Source organism: Ranitomeya imitator, chromosome 3 (assembly GCF_032444005.1).
Source record: "Ranitomeya imitator isolate aRanImi1 chromosome 3, aRanImi1.pri, whole genome shotgun sequence".
In the NCBI taxonomy this organism is placed as follows: Eukaryota; Metazoa; Chordata; class Amphibia; order Anura; family Dendrobatidae; genus Ranitomeya; species Ranitomeya imitator.
Window position 1 is genome coordinate 435,857,222 of NC_091284.1, and position 22,669 is coordinate 435,879,890.

At 41.8% G+C, this 22,669-nt stretch overlaps 1 protein-coding gene across 2 annotated transcripts in view; it reads left to right on the plus strand.

Annotated features, from left to right (window-relative positions):
- REPS2 (RALBP1 associated Eps domain containing 2) overlaps positions 1-22,669 on the plus strand; it is a 441,759-nt gene that overhangs the window by 412,355 nt on the left and 6,735 nt on the right. The gene's annotated exons all lie outside the window — the stretch shown is intronic.

Here is a 22,669-nt window from a genome sequence, read left to right on the forward strand (position 1 = left end):
TGTCTTCAAGGGCAGGAACAGGACAGCCATTGTCCACCACCCTTACAGATCAACAGATCAACAAACAAGTCAACACCTTTAATCTAAAAAGCAAATACCTCACAAGTCCCAAGCTATTGGTTTTATTAAGTAATATCCACAAAACACCAGTTGTCATCATCAAAAGTGTAAAGACAACTAAGGAATTTAAGCCTCGTAGGCAGAGTTTCAATGAAATGCCATATCTGAGACTAAACAATACAAAGAAAAGTATGAATTTGGCAAAAACATATATATTTGACTGAGTAGGACTCAGGCTTGCCCACTGTAAGAAATTCCTAGACAGTCTGTGAAAATATAGCACTTTTTCCTCTGTCCGTATAAAAATCTAAAATCCTAATGATAGATTATGGTTTTCCAATGTGTCAATAAAAAATGTTGGCTGTCTGATTATATGATGAGTTGTTCAGGTGTTCAGAAAAAATAAAAAAATAAGTTGACAAACCTGATAGGATTGCAGAAAATGATTATAGTCAGACAATCTATATTTAGGAACACTTCCAAGATGCTGGAGGAAAGGTTGATATACAGTGCCTACAAGTAGTATTCAACCCCCTGCAGATTTAGCAGGTTTAATAAGATGCAAATAAGTCAGAGCCTTCAAACTTCAAACAAGAGCAGGATTTATTAACAGATGCATAAATCTTACAAACCAAAAAGTTTTGTTGCTCAGTTAAATTTTTATTAATTTTAAACATAAAACTGTGGGTCAATTATTATTCAACCCCTAGGTTTAATATTTTGTGGAATAACCTTTGTTTGCAATTAAAGCTAATAATCGTCTTTTATAAGACCTGATCAGGCCGGCACAGGTCTCTGGAGTTATCTTGGCCCACTCCTCCATGCAGATCTTCTCCAAGTTATCTAGGTTCTTTGGGTGTCTCATGTGGACTTTAATCTTGAGCTCCTTCCACAAGTTTTCAATTGGGTTAAGGTCAGGAGACTGACTAGGCCACTGCAACACCTTGATTTTTTGCCTCTTGAACCAGGCCTTGGTTTTCTTGGCTGTGTGCTTTGGGTCGTTGTCTTGTTGGAAGATGAAATGACGACCCATCTTAAGATCCTTGATGGAGGAGCGGAGGTTCTTGGCCAAAATCTCCAGGTAGGCCATGCTATCCATCTTCCCATGGATGCGGACCAGATGGCCAGGCCCCTTGGCTGAGAAACAGCCCCACAGCATGATGCTGCCACTACCATGCTTGACTGTAGGGATGGTATTCTTGGGGTCGTATGCAGTGCCATCCAGTCTCCAAACGTCACGTGTGTGGTTGGCACCAAAGATCTCGATCTTGGTCTCATCAGACCAGAGAACCTTGAACCAGTCAGTCTCAGAGTCCTCCAAGTGATCATGAGCAAACTGTAGACGAGCCTTGACATGACGCTTTGAAAGTAAAGGTACCTTACGGGCTCGTCTGGAAAGAAGACCATTGCGGTGGAGTACGTTACTTATGGTATTGACTGAAACCAATGTCCCCACTGCCATGAGATCTTCCCGGAGCTCCTTCCTTGTTGTCCTTGGGTTAGCCTTGACTCTTCGGACAAGCCTGGCCTCGGCACGGGAGGAAACTTTCAAAGGCTGTCCAGGCCGTGGAAGGCTAACAGTAGTTCCATAAGCCTTCCACTTCTGGATGATGCTCCCAACAGTGGAGACAGGTAGGCCCAACTCCTTGGAAAGGGTTTTGTACCCCTTGCCAGCCTTGTGACCCTTCACGATCTTGTCTCTGATGGCCTTGGAATGCTCCTTTGTCTTTCCCATGTTGACCATGTATGAGTGCTGTTCACAAGTTTGGGGAGGGTCTTAAATAGTCAGAAAAGGCTGGAAAAAGAGATAATTAATCCAAACATGTGAAGCTCATTGTTCTTTGTGCCTGAACTACTTCTTAATACTTTAGGGGAACCAAACAGAATTCTGGTGGGTTGAGGGGTTGAATAATAAATGACCCTCTGAAAAGACTTTTCACAATTTAAAAAATAAATAAATAAAGAAATAACATTATTTTTTGCTGCAGTGCATTTCACACTTCCAGGCTGATCTACAGTCCAAATGTCACAATGCCAAGTTAATTCCAAATGTGTAAACCTGCTAAATCTGCAGGGGGTTGAATACTACTTGTAGGCACTGTATCATCTATGAAGATAGGTGGAGGAAAAGTCATGTCTTGTGGCTACTTTGGTGCTGGTTGCAGATCTCTGCTCTGCAAAGCCTTGACATCTTATGCCGGACAATCTCAATGTAAAATTGTAATACAGGTACAGTATAATAATAAACACGGGTTTCTATTGTTGTGAATTGGTTAAAATCCATTTTTAAATTTGGATTTTTGAAGATTTCGACTAGAAGGACACTAAAAATAGTGACATGTGTAAGCTTACACAATGAGTAAATATTCAATCATAATTTATATATCCTAAAGAGTTATGTTCAAATTCTGTTTCATATCCTTAAAATAAAGGATGAATAAAATAATTCGATCTTATTAAATGACACATTATATAAAATCAGAATGAATATCAATGTTGTTGGCATGAAATATATTAATCTTAGAAACCAATAATTAAAAATCATCTAATCCCAAAGGATGAATGTAATTTCATGGCTGTTAAGCTAACAATATGCTGCCAGGTGTTTTCCATATGTGAGTTTTAAGCCATTGCCTGATTTTAAATATATTCAAATATAACACATTTTGACAGGACACAGAACATTGCCCATGTCTGAACATCATGTGAGTGCTGGTAAGCGATGACGGGGATGGGTGGGTGTGGGCAAGATCCTTCTTGGTATTCTAACATTTGTTAAACATATTTGCAACTACGGTACCTCTTTTGGGGAAATGAGAATATACCGACACAAAGTGTGAGGACTGTGGCACTGATGTAAAATATTCCAAGTTTCTCTCATCAAATGTCCATTCTCTCCTTCTGAAATGATGACAATGTTGTACTTCGGCATCATATCATATGTCATCATTTCATATCAATATAAAGCCAGTCAAATGTCGGGCAAATGTTTGTTTGACAGCAAACATATCTTGTGTAATTTCTTGGCTTCGCTTGCTTTTTTATGGTAAAAGAGAGTAAGCTCCTGTCAGACACCTATAGTCATCATCACATAACTCCAAAGAGAATGAAAGGATGAAAGGATTGGGGTTTCAAATTCAAAATGTCAGATTCTACTTCGGAGACCACCATACACATTATGGTTAGCTGATCTAAAATGAATTGCAGGTTCAAGAGACTTTTGGTATGTATGGGAACCTTAAGATTCCCATCAGATAAAGTCACATCCATGGGTCTGTGCAATTCGAAAAGGGCTGTATTGTCCCTTTAGCATTACAATCTTCGATAAGTGAGAAATGCTTTCTAGAGCACCACAGCTTGTTAGTCAAGAGAATAAAAGGTATCTTGTCTCATAGACTCCCACCAATGCACAGTAATATTCTTCAATATATTTGGAGGTACACGTGTGCACTAAGAAATAGTTTATCAGGGTGCTTTTTGCTTTTTTTTGCTATGCTAGTTTACTCATAGAACCAGTCACTGGAGAATAAAATGTAGCCAGTAGAGTAAAATGCACACATTTTCTTCTACAAGCCTCTGCTTATCTTCTGATTTCATCAGTTTGTCTATTGACATTTATTAGGTTATTGTTTCGACTGTTTCTGCTAAAACACCAAATTATCTTGTCGCCTCTAGACCAATACAATAATCCAAGATGGATCAACCAAAATATGTTGCCTCTGGGGTAATTCTTATGTGGTCATTTGCCTTTCAAACAATGTTGTTCAAGAAAGTAAATAGTTTGATATATTTATTGCTTGAAGCTCTTGGTTGAGTCCTATATTCCTTTTTGACATAGCATTTAATTGAGCTTGTAGACAATCAATAGGCATCAAACTACAATAAGCCAAAATTAATTCTGAAGTCCCAGTTATAAGTCATCGTTGCCCACTTTTGATTGATAGGGCTCTTGAAGATCAAGTCATTAAATATCAAGTTGACCATACATGTGCAATAACTTTCAGCTGAACACTCGTGTGTTTTTAATGTGAAAAAAAGAAAATCCAAAGCCTGGAGAACAAGGGTTGGTAATTGAATTTAAAATATCTTTTGCAGGAGAGTTTGTAGGGCCCCGTACATATTAGACTTTTTGTGGATTCCACTGATATTGATTAGTTCGGCTCAGCTTACTATATGTAATGCATAGCTCCCAACTGTCCAGGATTCAGAGGGACTGTCCAAATTTGAAGGCTCAGTCCGCCATCCCGGCACGTAAAGGCTTTGTCCCAGCTTCTAATACTCATCTCTCTCCATCATACTCAGCACTCCTTTTCTTTGGGGGCAGGGCCTCATATCTCTGCACTGACATATATTAAATAACATTCACACTTCTACTCCTGTGATCAGGTCTTCCCAGAACTTAAAGTGAATCTGTCATCAGGATTTTGCTCAGTAAACTACAGACAATATCAGGTTTGCGCTGTTATATTGATTAACCTTCGTCAGGCTGCATAATTTTACAACGTTAACAGGCTGCAGAGGTACAATTGTACCTTCATATATATTTTATTGAAATTTGGCCAATATATTCTGGACCAAAACTGCAGAGATGTCACGAAATTTCAGCCCTCCATGGCTTTTCGGAAAAAATTTTTATTGCAATTTTAAAACGGAATAGTTACAATTGTACCTACTCAGCCGGACGAAGGTTAAAATGATACCCGGCTTGATGAAATCTGTCTTGTCCGAGTTATCTGTCCATCCCCAAGAGAAGTCCGCCTCCTGGTCTGGGATGGTGGGAATCGAGGAAGAAGGAACTGCCCACAGAAGAGAACGTGGGAAGAGCAGCAGGAAGGTGAAGCCCAGAACCCAGCTACAAAAGCACTTAAAATGCATCTTCATATTTGCACCAAAACCACATCAAATAAGGGGGAAAGGCATAAAATAAAATGTGATTGTTATTACGTAGTTTGATGGAACATCTGCAGAAAACAAAACCACATTATTTATGCTACGTGTGAACAAGGTTTTACAGGCACCAAACAGCGAAATGTCGTATGTTGAAGCTACATAAAGATGAGAAAGTTCTGGCTGCTACGACTGTGAATGAATGATCAAAACATAAATCCATAGGTCGCAACCAGAGATCAGCATGATGCACAGATTACGTCACGCCAACTCTGGCTAATCAAAAGTCGTGCTGGGGACGCCAGAAGGTAGAAGATTCAATTCATTGTTTACTTTCTCACTTTGGTCAGCCTTTGAGTTGGCAGATATTGTTCTATTTCACACATTGGTCAACCATTGATTACTTTAAACTGTACTAATCGTAGCTGCCATTCTAAGGTGAGGAGACCAAGACATTATTAATTGAAACTTGGGAAAAATCACAAAAATAAACGGGTTTCATGTACTGTTGTACCTGATTTTTTCCCACTAAAAACGCATCAAGACCTGATACCTGTGGGGGTTTTTGCTGCTTTTTTTTACTCATTGCTCTCTATGGGTGAAAAAACGATGGAAAATGCTGAAAGAAGTGACATGCTGCAGTTTTCAAAAACGAAGCAGTTTTCCAATTCAGTGAGGAATAAAAAACAATGTGTGTGCATAAGATTTCTGAAATCTCATTGCTTTTACTGGTACTCTAAAGGTACCGTCACACTCAGCGACGCTGCAGCGATATAGACAACGAGCCGATCGCTGTTTAGGTAGAGGCGTCAAACACAGCAACTCCAGAACGATGCAGGAGTGATCCAGTGACGTAACGGTGACTCACTTATCGTTCTCGCTGGTTGTTAGCTCCATGTAAAACGTTGCTGGCATTGTTGCTTTTGATGTCAAACATGACGAATCACGCCGACCTGACAACGAAATAAACTTCTGGACTTCTAGCTCTGACCAGCGATGGCACAGCGGGATCCAGATCGCTGCTGCATGTCAAACACAAGGAGATCGCTATCCAGGACGCTGCAACATCACGGATCGTTGTCATTCTCGTTGCAAAGTTGCTGAGTCTGATGGTACCTTAAGATTCAGGTTTTAGTTTGCATAAAGTGCAGCAAAAAAAACAAAACCCAAAACACGGCAAAAGCGCAATGTGTGAACATTGCTTAAGAATAGGAATCAATGTGATTGGTGACAATCTCTGTAAAGCGCTGCAAAATATGTTGCCATTATAGAAACTGTAAATAATAAATTGAAAAAGTAAAAAAGGTAACTGAAGAGGTGAATTATGTACTATGGGAGAAGTTTAGATAATGAGAATGTCTCTTGAAGTGCCAATAGCTTTACAATAACCCAAAGGTTGCAAGAAACCTCTTTGATCTTCAAGTGGTTGATAGCTGAAGGAGCACAGCAGGTGTGAAATGCGGGACAAGCAGAGAATACAATGTGTTCATGAAGGCCCCACAAAACTACAAAATATATTATGAGCAAGGTTGTAATTTAAGATATGTCAGTGCTATACACTGTGGATTACATGAGTTACCTCATCACAGGTGCTTTCTGGTGGTGCTGGCCATGTGCCAGTGCTGACAATAAATCATGCGTTGCATTTGTTTACCAGAAAACTGATCCCAGGTAATGCAATGGGAATATTTAGCATGATTATTTCGCTGGTGAGTTTCTCTATGTTATCAAGGTCCTAAGCGTGACTCACAGCCAATCTGTGAATATCCCTGAAGTAGTGACAAAAGAGTTCTAGATCCTCCTGTGTTGAAATTGGACACATTTTAAATATGTTCTGTTTTTGTTTTACAATTGCAAAAGTTGTGGTAAATTCTTTTTTTTTTTTTTTTTTGTTAAAGCTAATATCAACCTTCGGTTTCTGAATAACATCTGCAACGCTGGTCAACTGGGGAGGGTGGTGGTGTTAAGGTACCGTCACACTTAGCGACGCTGCAGCGATACCGACAACGATCCGGATCGCTGCAGTGTCGCTGTTTGGTCGCTGGAGAGCTGTCACACAGACCGCTCTCCAACGACCAACGATGCCGGTAACCAGGGTAAACATCGGGTAACTAAGCGCAGGGCCGCGCTTAGTAACCCGATGTTTACCCTGGTTACCATCCTAAAAGTAAAAAAAACACTACATACTTACCTACAGCCGTCTGTCCTCCAGCGCTGTGCTCTGCACTCCTCCTGTACTGTCTGTGTGAGCACAGCGGCCGGAAAGCAGAGCGGTGAAGTCACCGCTCTGCTTTCCGGCTGACCGACGCTCACAGCCAGTACAGGAGGAGTGCAGAGCACAGCGCTGGAGGACAGACGGCTGTAGGTAAGTATGTAGTGTTTGTTTTTTTTTACTTTTAGGATGGTAGCCAGGGTAAACATCGGGTTACTAAGCGCGGCCCTGCGCTTAGTTACCCGATGTTTACCCTGGTTACCAGTGAAGACATCGCTGAATCGGTGTCACACACACCGATTCAGCGATGTCTACGGGGAGTCCAGCGACCAAATAAAGTTCTGGACTTTCTTCCCCGACCAGCGACAGCACAGCAGGGGCCTGATCGCTGCTGCCTGTCACACTGGACGATATCGCTAGCGAGGACCCTGCAACGTCACGGATCGCTAGCGATATCGTCTAGTGTGATGGTACCTTTACGGAAGCCCAGTGTACATATCTATCAGCCATTGAAGGTGAATGTACAGTAGATAGGACTTGGAATCTGCAGATCTGCACAAGGAGGTCAAATCAAGGGCACCAGATTCTTTAATTATGTGCTCCTTTTTAAGTGAATTTTTTTTTTATCCAGAAAAAGCTGGGTCAAGACAATGAGTTTGGTCACAACATAGGTTGCATGCCCCAAGATTACTTTGTATCTCTACCACACAGTTTTGGACTGGGATGTCAAGGGCCCACCAACAACCAACTCCAGGGCCCAACTTTTCAGCTACATGCAAAGGGGACATTATCCTCATTTAAAAATTTATATAACAATGAACTAGATAACTGCCTTTGTCTGTACATAATGATTCAAATATATTGCTCATATAGGAGGGTGGTGGCCCACTGATTCATGGTGGTCCACCAGAGGATTCTCTAGTTCTCCTGGGGGCCAGTACAAGCCTGCTGCCACATCACATTGCTACCAGAAAAGCACTGCAGCTATCAAATCTCAAAAATTCAGAACCAGTTAATTTTTTTGTGACTTGCTTGTTGTAGACGCTGTACCTTGCAAAATGCAAACCCATTCACCTACATTATGTTGAGATATAGCTTGTTCTGATAGGTAATTCAGTATCACTATGGACATGGAGGTCAGAGCACATACAGTGATCTGACAATAACCCAAAATAATAGATCGAGCTCTGAGACGTGGGAACTCTGCAGACCGCAATCCCTGATCCTCTCCAAACACAACTAGAGGCAGCCGTGGATTGCGCATAACGCTCCCTATGCAACTCGGCACAGCCTGAGAAACTAACTAGCCTGAAGATAGAAAAAATAAGCCTACCTTGCCTCAGAGAAATACCCCAAAGGAAAAGGCAGCCCCCCACATATAATGACTGTGAGTAAGATGAAAAGACAAACGTAGGGATGAAATAGATTCAGCAAAGTGAGGCCCGATATTCTAGACAGAACGAGGATAGGAAAGATAACTTTGCGGTCTACACAAAACCCTAAAGAAAACCACGCAAAGGGGCAAAAAGACCCTCCGTACCGAACTAACGGCACGGAGGTACACCCTTTGCGTCCCAGAGCTTCCAGCAAAACAAATAGACAAGCTGGACAGAAAAAATAGCAACAAATAGCAAAGAAGCACTTAGCTATGCAGAGCAGCAGGCCACAGGAATGATCCAGAGAAACACAAGTCCAACACTGGAACATTGACAGGAAGCATGAATCAAAGCATTAGGTGGGGTTAAGTAGAGAAGCACCTAACGACCTCACCAGATCACCGGAGGGAGGAAACTCAGAAGCTGCAGTACCAGTTTCCTCCACAAACGGAAGCTCCCAGAGAGAATCAGCCGAAGTACCACTTGTGACCACAGGAGGGAGCTCTGCCACAGAATTCACAACAATAGCTGCAGCGCAAAGCAATCTTTGCCCATGTTGGCATCTAGCCCCAAGCTAAAAGATGTTGTGGGAATATTAGGAGAATGTAAATTATGCTTAATAATTAGTTAATGGCAGGGGTGTCTCACCCATAACAGCAGACAATGCGACCGCTATGGAGCCTGCTAGGGGCCAGATTACTCCCCTGCCTGTCTTTCCAATTTCAGTGGTATCCGCATCTTAAGGATTCGGATACCATTGAATAGAATGGTAGCTTATAATAGTGGATTAGGGGGCCATTTAGCCTGCATCTGTGAGTCTGAGATTTCATGTACTGCAGAAACGATGACATTAGTGATCACACTGCACAGACTCAAGCAGCATTCTGAGGAAGCAGGGTGAGATGAGGCTTTTATTTTTTTTAAATGTTAGTAGCTGTGGAGACATCATACCGAGTGAGAGGCTGTAGGGGACTCCAAACCAGGTGGAGGACTGTGGAAGCCTTCATTCTGAGTGAGGGGCTGCGGGAGGTATCATATTGCTTTGGTGACTGTATGGGCCCCCATACTGAATGGAGGACTGTGGAAGCCATCATTCTGAGTGGAGGGTTGTGAAAGCCATCATACAGCATGGTGGGCTGTGAGGTCTATTATAATACATGGGTGGCTGTGGGGGTATGATAGGTATCATACTGAGAGAAAGCATCACATTGTCAAGCCATCATACTGTGTGGTGGCTGTGATACTTTGTGGCTGGAACTATGCAGACATCATACTGGGGGGAGCACTTTAGGGGCATCATGCTGTATGTGGATCACCCCCCAAGGGACGTGTGTATGTCTCTTTCTGGGAGCTGCAGCTCTGAGGGCATGCACAGCTCCTTTTACTTTCTGTCCTCCTCAGACTACTGTCTGGAACTCCTAACAGAACTCCTGACTGGAGCTATGCCAGGAACTCACTTCTGTCTGGAACTGACTAACTCTCCCTGCAGACTACCAGTTACATATATGTGGGGAGTGACCTAATAAATAGGAGCAGAAGCTCCCCCTAGTGGTCTGGAGTGTGAAATGTGTTGCATGTTTGTGATACCTGGATGCAGTTATCCTTCTTCTCCTCCAAACGTAGCATCACTCTCCCCGAGAGGAAAGCAATACCACTGCGACGACCAGGACCCTGGGGCGCCACCCCCCCCCTCTCCACCCCCCCGTTAAATCCAGTACTCCCGGACTGGGAAAAGAAAAACAACAGTGACAGGTTAGCAGAAAGACATACACATTTTTGAAATGCAATAAAACAAGTTAATACTATATCTAAGCTTCCCTTTATGGGAGGTGAGAACACTTGAACATTGCATTAACTATTTACATTGTACACGTACTTTCACGGAGAGAAAACTATCTCAAAGTTTTTCGGCCAACCCCCGCGGGTTACTTTATTCTTTTCACTTTATTCAAAAGTGCATCAGGATATCAGTACTCATTATCGGCTATATTAGTAACATAGTAACATAGTAACATAGTTAGTAAGGCCGAAAAAAGACATTTGTCCATCCAGTTCAGCCTATAATCCATCATAATAAATCCCCAGATTTACGTCCTTCTACAGAACCTAATAATTGTATGATACAATATTGTTCTGCTCCAGGAAGACAGCCAGGCCTCTCTTGAACCCCTCGATTGAGTTCGCCATCACCACCTCCTCAGGCAAGCAATTCCAGATTCTCACTGCCCTAACAGTAAAGAATCCTCTTCTATGTTGGTGGAAAAACCTTCTCTCCTCCAGACGCAAAGAATGCCCCCTTGTGCCCGTCACCTTCCTTGGTATAAACAAATCCTCAGCGAGATATTTGTATTGTCCCCTTATATACTTATACATGGTTATTAGATCGCCCCTCAGTCGTCTTTTTTCTAGACTAAATAATCCTAATTTCGCTAATCTATCTAGGTATTGTAGTTCTCCCATCCCCTTTATTAATTTTGTTGCCCTCCTTTGTACTCTCTCTAGTTCCATTATATCCTTCCAAAGCACCGGTGCCCAAAACTGGACACAGTACTCCATGTGCGGTCTAACTAGGGATTTGTACAGAGGCAGTATAATGCTCTCATCATGTGTATCCAGACCTCTTTTAATGCACCCCATGATCCTGTTTGCCTTGGCAGCTGCTGCCTGGCACTGGCTGCTCCAGGTAAGTTTATCATTAACTAGGATCCCCAAGTCCTTCTCCCTGTCAGATTTACCCAGTGGTTTCCCGTTCAGTGTGTAATGGTGATATTGATTCCTTTTTCCCATGTGTATAACCTTACATTTATCATTGTTAAACCTCATCTGCCACCTTTCAGCCCAAGTTTCCAACCTATCCAGATCCATCTGTAGCAGAATACTATCTTCTCTTGTATTAACTGCTTTACATAGTTTTGTATCTGTTGGCATATGCAACAGATTGGGACTTATTATAAGTAAAAGGAGGACTTTATACTAACCAGACAGCAGATGGTGATAGTGTGTAAAGTCATATACTTGCTGTAATGTGGGGAGGGAAGCTCTCAGTGGTTGGTTGTTTTCTTACTTTCTTTTTTGCTTTTCTTCATGAATGTGTTGTGTTCAGTGCACGGACTGTGTAACACTGAATTGTATCTCATGTTTATCCAGTATGAAGTAAATACTGTTTGCTCAAGATATCTTGCTGATTGAAGCTTTCCTAAGTACAGCGGTGACTGCAAGAAGACGCACTCTGCAACAGGTTATGGGCCCAGATCACCCCAGATCACCCCAGGCACCCCAGATAACCCCAGACACCCCAGACACTACAGGTCTGCACTACAAGCTCAGGCAGAAGGATCCTGGTTTATAGCCCAGATAACGGAGCACACAGATAAGCTCTGTAAACAGAAGGAACTAAATCCAGATACAGAGTGACAGAGGAATTCACCGTCCCAGGAGCTGGATATAATTGCAGAGAATTCACAGGACATACAGGAAAATATCTTCAGTACAACTCTCTAAACAAGTAAGACTATATAAAGATGATGAGTAACACAGAACTGAAATTTACAGTAGCTAAACTGAATAGTGAAAATTATCAGTTATGGAAATTCAAAGTAGAGATGTTGTTATCTAAGGATGATCTATGGGAAGTAATTGTTACAGCAAGACCAGATCAAGATAATCAGACATGGGATAAGAAGGATATACAAGCGAGAGCCACCATTAGCTTATTAGTGGATGATGCTCAATTAATACATATAAGAAATGAAGAAACAGCTAAGGGAATGTGGGAAGCATTAAGAAAACTGTATGAAAGACCTAGCTTGAATCACAAGTTGTTTTTATTAAGAAAGCTGTACAGTATGAGATTGAGTGCAAATGACGATATGCAGAAGCACATATTCTCAATGATGGAAGTGATATCACAGCTAAGATCTATTGGTGAAGATATTAAAGAAAGTCATGTAGCAGCTATATTGTTGTGCAGTTTACCAGATTCGTATACAGCCTTGATAAATGCCCTTGAGACGAGACCAGAAACTGACATTACATTAGATTTTGTGAAAACAAGACTAATAGATGAATATCAGAGAAGAAAAGAACAAAGAAATGATTCTTCTACTGAAAAGGACAGTGAAAACGCTCTTAAAGCTACAGAATTCCAAAAACCCTATAATAAAGAGACAAGAGAATGCTTCAGATGTAAGAAAAAAGGTCATTTAAAGAAAGACTGTACCATATGGAAAGCAGAACAACAAAAATTACAACATAAAAAGCATACAGAGAAGGTAAAAAACACAATTTCCGATTCATCTGAGAATAATTGGAATGGCACATTTAAAGTAACAGACAAGAAATCATCACTTGGTTGGTTTATTGATTCAGGAGCAACGAGTCATATGACAAGTGACAAGAATTTCTTTACTGATCTTGATTTAGATAAGAAAGAAGCCATTTATCTCGCAGATGGAAGCAAAATACCCGCAGAAGGTATCGGACAAGGTATGCTAAATTGTTCAAACAAGTTCGGACAAGATTCAAAGATACTTGTACAAGATGTGTTGTATGTTCCAAAATTGGAAGGCGGATTATTATCTGTGAAACGTTTAACAGCAAAAGGGCTTACAGTGAAATTCAAAGACAATGAGTGTGCAATTATTGCAGGAAACAAGGTGATAACCAAAGTCAAGGCAGATGAACAATTATATCATTTTGACACACCAAAGAAACAGATGAAGGTATGTACACATGATCACAAAAACTGTATTCACATGTGGCATAGACGTCTAGGACATAGACATCCTGACAGTATAAGGGAACTACAGAGAAAACAATTGACAAAAGATTTAAAGATATCAGATTGCTCAATTACCATAAGATGTGATTGTTGTATAAAATCCAAAGCCACAAGGATATCTATTCCAAAAGAAAGTGAGATGAAAAGCGAAAGACCACTTGATTTGGTGCATACTGACGTATGTGGACCCATGAAAGTGACTACATCAGGAGGCAATAGATACATGTTGACTTTTATAGACGATTACTCAAGATACACAGTCACATACTTAATTAAAAACAAAAGTGAAGTTTTTGATAAACTTGTAGACTATGTAACAAGATCAAGTAACAAATTTCAAAGGAAGCCAATTGTCATCAGAAGTGATAATGGAGGTGAATTTACAGGTCACAGAATAGAAGACTACTTAAGACAAAATGGAATAGAACACCAGAAAACGGTTCCATACACACCTGAACAAAATGGAGTAGCAGAAAGGAAAAACAGAACTCTAACAGAGATGATAAGATGTATGCTGACAGATTCCAAACTACCAGAGAAATATTGGGGTGAGGCAGCAATGACAGCTACTTATCTACAGAAACGACTTTTTTCCAGAAAACTGACGAAAACTCCATATGAACTGTGGCAAGGTATGAAACCAAGTGTCAAACATTTAAAAGTTTTTGGATGTAAAGTTTTCATATTCATTCCAACAGAAAAACATTCCAAACTTCAAAACAGATCCATGGAAGGAATATTTGATGGATATAGTGAAAATTGCAAAGGATACAGAATCCTAGATCCCAAAACAGATAGAGTTACGGTGAGTAACAGTGTGACATTCATTGAAGATTTGAATGAAGACATTATGATTTCAGTTGAAACAAAAAATGAGAAAACCAATAATGACACAACTGAAGAAATATCTGCTGAGAAAGAAGTAGAAATTAATGAAGAACAAAATACTGAAAGTGAAGAATCACAACTACAAACAGACACAGAACCAAGACGTTCAATGAGAGAGAACAAAGGAAAACCACCAAAACGTCTCTCATACAAGACAAGCACAAGAAAAATCTATGAGCCTACTTCTTGGGAAGAAATATCTAAACTGCCTGTAGGAGAAGACTATGATGAGACATTTGCTCCAGTTGTCAAACACACTACAATAAGAACTTTACTTACAGTTGCAGCAATGAAACAGATGCAACTGAGACATCTGGATGTAAAGACAGCTTTTCTGAATGGAGATTTAACAGAAGACATTTATATGGAACAACCTCCAGGATTCAAAGATGAAAGAAATCCAAACAAAGTTTGTAAACTACAGAAAAGCATATACAGTTAGGGCCAGAAATATTTGGACAGTGACACAATTTTCGCGAGTTGGGCTCTGCATGCCACCACATTGGATTTGAAATGAAACCTCTACAACAGAATTCAAGTGCAGATTGTAACGTTTAATTTGAAGGGTTGAACAAAAATATCTGATAGAAAATGTAGGAATTGTACACATTTCTTTACAAACACTCCACATTTTAGGAGGTCAAAAGTAATTGGACAAATAAACATAACCCAAACAAAATATTTTTATTTTCAATATTTTGTTGCAAATCCTTTGGAGGCAATCACTGCCTTAAGTCTGGAACCCATGGACATCACCAAACGCTGGGTTTCCTCCTTCTTAATGCTTTGCCAGGCCTTTACAGCCGCAGCCTTCAGGTCTTGCTTGTTTGTGGGTCTTTCCGTCTTAAGTCTGGATTTAAGCAAGTGAAATGCATGCTCAATTGGGTTTAGATCTGGAGATTGACTTGGCCATTGCAGAATGTTCCACTTTTTGGCACTCATGAACTCCTGTGTAGCTTTGGATGTATGCTTGGGGTCATTGTCCATCTGTACTATGAAGCGCCGTCCAATCAATTTTGCAGCATTTGGCTGAATCTGGGCTGAAAGTATATCCCGGTACACTTCAGAATTCATCCGGCTACTCTTGTCTGCTCTTATGTCATCAATAAACACAAGTGACCCAGTGCCATTGAAAGCCATGCATGCCCATGCCATCACGTTGCCTCCACCATGTTTTACAGAGGATGTGGTGTGCCTTGGATCATGTGCCGTTCCCTTTCTTCTCCAAACTTTTTTCTTCCCATCATTCTGGTACAGGTTGATCTTTGTCTCATCTGTCCATAGAATACTTTTCCAGAACTGAGCTGGCTTCTTGAGGTGTTTTTCTGCAAATTTAACTCTGGCCTGTCTATTTTTGGTATTGATGAATGGTTTGCATCTAGATGTGAACCCTTTGTATTTACTGTCATGGAGTCTTCTCTTTACTGTTGACTTAGAGACAGATACACCTACTTCACTGAGAGTGTTCTGGACTTCAGTTGATGTTGTGAACGGGTTCTTCTTCACCAAATTAAGTATGCGGCGATCATCCACCACTGTTGTCATCCGTGGACGCCCAGGCCTTTTTGAGTTCCCAAGCTCACCAGTCAATTCCTTTTTTCTCAGAATGTACCCAACTGTTGATTTTGCTACTCCAAGCATGTCTGCTATCTCTCTGATGGATTTTTTCTTTTTTTTCAGCCTCAGGATGTTCTGCTTCACCTCAATTGAGAGTTCCTTTGACCGCATGTTGTCTGCTCACAGCAACAGCTTCCAAATGCAAAACCACACACCTGGAATCCACCCCTGACCTTTTAACTACTTCATTGATTACAGGTTAACGAGGGAGACGCCTTCAGAGTTAATTGCAGCCATTAGAGTCCATTGTCCAATTACTTTTGGTCCCTTGAAAAAGAGGACGCTATGCAATACAGAGCTATGATTCCTAAACCCTTTCTCCGATTTGGATGTGGAAACTATCATATTGCAGCTGGGAGTGTGCACTTTCAGCCCATATTATATATATAATTGTATTTCTGAACATGTTTTTGTAAACAGCTAAAATAACAAAACTTGTGTCACTGTCCAAATATTTCTGGCCCTAACTGTATGGTTTAAAGCAAGCAGCTAAAGCGTGGAATGACAAAATCACGGAAGTACTTGCAAATGAAAAATTTCAAAGAAGCAAAGCTGATCCATGCTTATACACAAAAAGGCTGATTAATAGATGGATTTACATACTCATATATATAGACGACATTTTGATTTGTTTTGAACAAGAAAGGGATAACGAAAACATTCTAGAAATCCTGAAGCAACATTTCGAAATCAAAGACTTGGGAAATGTAAAACAATATCTAGGAATACAAGTAGAAAGAGAAGAAGATGGAAGTTTCCTACTGAATCAAAATCATATGATTCAAGACATAACAGAAAAATTTGGATTAAAGGATGCAAAAACAGTAAAGTCTCCAATGGAAACTAATTATCTCAAAGAGATGAACAGTGAACAAAATATGCTACCAAATAATGAAGAATACAGAACAGCAATAGGAAAACTACTGTATCTAGCAACCGTTACAAGACCAGACATCGCAGCAGCAGTAGGAATCCTTAGTAGAAAGGTATCAAAGCCAAATAAAGCTGATTGGAATGCCGTGAAGAGAGTAATGCGTTATTTGAAAGGAACTAGCAATGTTAAGCTGAAATTACCCACAAGCGATGATTGCATTTTAACAGGATATGTTGATGCAGATTGGGCTGGAGATCCAACTGACAGAAGATCTACCAGTGGACATATTTTTTTCCTCTCAGGTGGACCAATAAGTTGGACAAGTAAGAAACAGTCAATTGTGACACTATCTTCAACAGAAGCAGAATATGTTGCCGCAGCACACGCGAGTCAAGAAGTACTGTGGTTAAGACAATTGTTGACAGAATTAGGACAACCACAGTTGGCACCAACAAAACTAAAAGAGGACAATCAAGGATGTCTTGTTCTTGCTCAGATGGAAAGAGTCAATCCAAGAACCAAACATATTGATGTGAAATATCATTTCTTGAGAGATCATCAGGAACAAGGAGTCTTGAAGTTAGAGTACTGTCCTACTGAAGAAATGACAGCAGAGATTTTCACGAAGGCGTTGAATGCTGATAAACATCAGAGACTAATAAAAAAGTTGGGTTTGATTGAATAAGTCCTTACTGTTGAGAAAGGGTGTTGGCATATGCAACAGATTGGGACTTATTATAAGTAAAAGGAGGACTTTATACTAACCAGACAGCAGATGGCGATAGTGTGTAAAGTCATATACTTGCTGTAATGTGGGGAGGGAAGCTCTCAGTGGTTGGTTGTTTTCTTACTTTCGGTTTTGCTTTTCTTCATGAATGTGTTGTGTTCAGTGCACGGACTGTGTTACACTGAATTGTATCTCATGTTTATCCAGTATGAAGTAAATACTGTTTACTCAAGATATCTTGCTGATTGAAGCTTTCCTAAGTACAGCGGTGACTGCAAGAAGACGCACTCTGCAACAGTATCATCTGCAAATATCGATATTTTACTGTGTAAACCTTCTACCAGATCATTAATGAATATGTTGAAGAGAACAGGTCCCAATACCGACCCCTGCGGTACCCCACTGGTCACAGTGACCCAGTTAGAGACTATACCATTTATAACCACCCTCTGCTTTCTATTACTAAACCAGTTACTATCCCATTTACACACATTTTCCCCCAGGCCAAGCATTCTCATTTTGTGTACCAACCTCTTGTGCGGCACGGTATCAAACGCTTTGGAAAAATCGAGATATACCACGTCCAATGACTCACCGTTGTCCGCCTATAGCTTACCTCTTCATAAAAACTGATTAGATTGGTTTGACAGGAGCGATTTCTCATAAACCCATGCTGATATGGAGTTAAACAGTTATTCTCATTGAGATAATCCAGAATAACATCCCTCAGAAACCCTTCAAATATTTTACCAACAATAGAGGTTAGACTTACTGGCCTATAATTTCCAGGTTCACTTTTAGAGCCCTTTTTGAATATTGGCACCACATTTGCTATGCGCCAGTCCTGCGGAACAGACCCCGTCGCTATAGAGTCTATTATGACCTGGTGGTTAAGAGGCCACACTGAAATGACCTGGTGGCTAAAACGCAACATGGAACAAGCTCTGAGAAGGTGGTATCTCTACTGACCGCAGTCCCTAATCCTAACAACACAACTAGAAATAGCCGTGGGATGTTCCTGACACTCCCTAGACACCTCGTCACAGCCTCAGATATAACTACCCCTAAAGAAGGAAATAGAAAGCTATCTTGCCTCAGAGAAACCCCCAAAAGGAAAGACAGCCCCCCACAAATATTGACTGTGAAAGGAGAGGGAAATGACGAACACAGAAATGAAATTAGATTTCAGCAAAGGGAGGCCAAAACTAAACTAGATAGACAGAGAGCAAAGGATACTGTGCGGTCAGTATTAAAAACTACAAAATCCACGCAGAGTTTACAAAAATGAACTCCACACCGACTCACGGTGTGTAGGGGCAAATCTGCTTTCCCAGAGCTTCCAGCTAGCCTGAATAAGACATAGTGACAAGCTGGACAAAGAGACAAAATGCAAAGCAATAGAGTCCAAACAAATGGACAAACAAAACTAGCAAAACTTATCTTTTGCAGACAAGGACTGGCCATATGAGAAATCCAAGGGAAGAATCAAATCCAACCAAGAACATAGACAGCAGGCAAGGACTAAAGCCCAGAGCAGGTTTAAATAACAAACCCAGGCAAGGCGATTAGTGAAGGCAGCTGCTACAACTACCTAACGGAGCAGCAGTTCCACTTGAAACCACCAGAGGGAGCCCAAGGGCAGAACTCGCAAAAATACCATTAGTAACCACAGGAGGGAGCTCCAGAACGGAACTCACAACAGTACCCCCCCTTGAGGAGGGGTCACCGAACCCTCACCAGAGCTCCCAGGCCGATCAGGACGAGCCAAATGGAAAGCATGAACCAAATCGGGAGCATGAACATCGGAGGCAACAACCCAAGAATTATCCTCCTGGCCATAACCCTTCCACTTGACCAGATACTGAAGCTTCCGCCTCGAAAAACGAGAATCCAAAATCTTCTCTACCACATATTCCAATTCCCCCTCAACCAACACCGGAGCAGGAGGATCAACGGAGGGAACCATAGGTACCACATATCTCCGCAACAAGGATCTATGGAACACATTATGAATGGAAAAGGAAGCTGTAAGGGCCAAACGAAAAGACAGTGGATTGATAATTTCAGAAATCTTATAAGGCCCAATAAAGCGAGGCTTGAACTTAGGGGAAGAAACCTTCATAGGAACATGACGAGAAGACAACCAGACCAAATCCCCAACACGAAGCCAGGGACCAACACACCGACGACGGTTAGCAAAACGCTGAGCCTTCTCCTGAGACAACATCAAATTGTCCACCACATGAGTCCAAATCTGCTGCATCCTGTCCACCACGGAATCCACACCAAGACAGTCAGAAGGCTCAAGCTGCCCTGAAGAAAAACGAGGATGAAAACCAAAGTTACAAAGAAAAGGCGAAACCAAGGTAGCCGAACTAGCCCGATTATTAAGGGCAAACTTGGCCAACGGCAAAAAGGTCACCCAATCATCCTGATCAGCAGACATGAAGCATCTCAAATAGGTTTCCAAGGTCTGATTGGTTCGCTCCGTTTGGCCATTTGTCTGAGGATGGAATGCAGAAGAAAAAGACAAATCAATGCCCATTCTAGCACAAAAGGACCGCCAAAACCTAGAAACGAACTGGGAACCTCTGTCAGACACAATATTCTCCTAAATACCATGCAAACGAACCACATGCTGAAAAAATAATGGAACAAAATCAGAAGAGGAAGGCAACTTATGCAATGGCACCAAATGGACCATCTTAGAAAACCGGTCACAAACCACCCAGATGACAGACATCTTCTGAGAAACAGGAAGATCAGAAATAAAATCCATGGAAATATGCCTCCAGGGCCTCTCAGGAATAGGCAAAGGCAAAAGCAACCCGCTGGCACGGGAACAGCAAGGCTTAGCCCGAGCACAGGTCCCACAGGACTGCACAAACGAACGCACATCCCGCAACAAGGAAGGCCACCAAAAGGACCTAGCCACCAAATCTCTGGTACCAAAAATCCCAGGGTGACCAGCCAACACCGAACAATGAACCTCAGAAGTTACCCTACTAGTCCATCTATCAGGAACAAACAATTTTCCCACAGGACAGCGGTCAGGTTTATCAGCCTGAAACTCCTGAAGTACCTGAAGTACCCGCCGTAAATCAGGGGAGATGGCAGAAAGAATCACCCCCTCCTTGAGGATCCCAGCTGGCTCAAGAACTCCCGGAGAATCAGGCAAAAAACTCCTAGAAAGGGCATCAGCCTTCACATTCTTAGATCCAGGAATATACGAGACCACAAAATCAAAACGTGAGAAAAACAAAGACCACCGAGCCTGTCTAGGATTCAACCACTTAGCAGACTCGAGGTAAATCAGATTCTTGTGATCAGTCAAGACCACCACGCGATGCTTGGCTCCCTCAAGCCAATGTCGCTAGTCCTCAAATGCCCACTTCATAGCCAACAACTCCCGATTGCCGACATCATAATTACGCTCAGAAGACGAAAATTTTCTGGAGAAGAAGGCACAAGGTTTCATCAAAGAGCCATCAGAATTTCTCTGAGACAAAACGGCCCCTGCCCCAATCTCAGAAGCATCAACCTCAACCTGAAAAGGGAGAGAAACATCTGGCTGACGCAACACAGGGGCAGAAGAAAAACGACGTTTAAGCTCCTGAAAGGCCTCAACAGCCGCAGAGGACCAATTCACCACATCAGCGCCCTTCCTCATCAAATCGGTCAGAGGCTTCACCACGCTAGAAAAATTAGCAATAAAGCGACGATAAAAATTGGCAAAGCCCAAAAATTTCTGAAGGCTCTTTACAGATGTAGGTTGAGTCCAATCATGAATGGCCTGGACTTTAACAGGGTCCATTTCAATAGCCGAGGGAGAAAAAATGAAACCCAAAAAAGAAACCCTCTGAACTCCAAAGAGGCACTTAAGGCCCCTTCACATTAAGCGACGCTGCAGCGATACCGAAAATGATCCGGATCGCTGCAGCGTCGCTGTTTGGTCGCTGGAGAGCTGTCACACAGACAGCTCTCCAGCGACCAACGATGCTGGTAACCAGGGTAAACATCAGGTAACTAAGCGCAGGGCCGCGCTTAGTAACCCAATGTTTACCCTGGTTACCATCCTAAATGTAAAAAAAAACAAACACGACATACTTACCTACAGCCGTCTGTCCTCCAGCGCTGTGCTCTGCACTCCTCCTGTACTGTCTGTGTGAGCACAGCGGCCGGAAAGCAGAGCGGTGACGTCACCGCTCTGCTTTCTGGCTGACCGACGCTCACAGCCAGTACAGGAGGAGTGCAGAGCACAGCGCTGGAGGACAGACAGCGTTAGGTAAGTATGTAGTGTTTGTTTTTTTTTTACTTTTAGGATGGTAACCAGGGTAAACATCGGGTTACTAAGCGCGGCCCTGCGCTTAGTTACCCGATGTTTACCCTGGTTACCAGTGAAGACATCGCTGGATCGGTGTCACACACGCCGATCCAGCGATGTCAGCAGGAGTCCAGCGACGAAATAAAGTTCTGGACTTTATTCAGCGACCAACGATCTCCCAGCAGGGGCCTGATCGTTGGTCGCTGTCACACATAACGATTTCATTAACGATATCGTTGCTACGTCACAAAAAGCAACGATATCGTTAACAATATCGTTATGTGTGAAGGTACCTTTAGACCCCTTCACAAACAACGCATTAGTACGAAGGACTTGAAACACCATCCTAACCTGCTTCACATGAGACTCCCAATCATCGGAGAAAACCAAAATATCATCCAAATACACAATCATAAATTTATCCAGATAATTCCGGAAGATATCATGCATAAAGAACTGAAATACCGATGGAGCATTAGAGAGACCGAATGGCATTACAAGATATTCAAAATGGCCTTCAGGCGTATTAAATGCTGTTTTCCATTCATCACCTTGTTTAATACGCACAAGATTATACGCCCCTCGGAGGTCGATTTTAGTAAACCAACTAGCACCCTTAATCCGAGCAAACAAATCAGAAAGCAAAGGTAACGGATACTGGAATTTGACAGTGATCTTATTGAGAAGGTGATAATCTATACAGGGTCTCAAGGAGCCATCCTTCTTGGCAACAAAAAAAAATCCCGCTCCCAACGGTGACGAATACGGGCGAATATGCCCTTTCTCCAAGGACTCCTTTACATAACTCCGCATAGCGGCATGCTCTGGCACAGACAGATTGAAAAGTCGGCCCTTAGGGAACTTACAGCCAGGAATCAAATTAATGGCACAATCGCAGTCCCTTTGAGGAGGCAGGGAACTGGA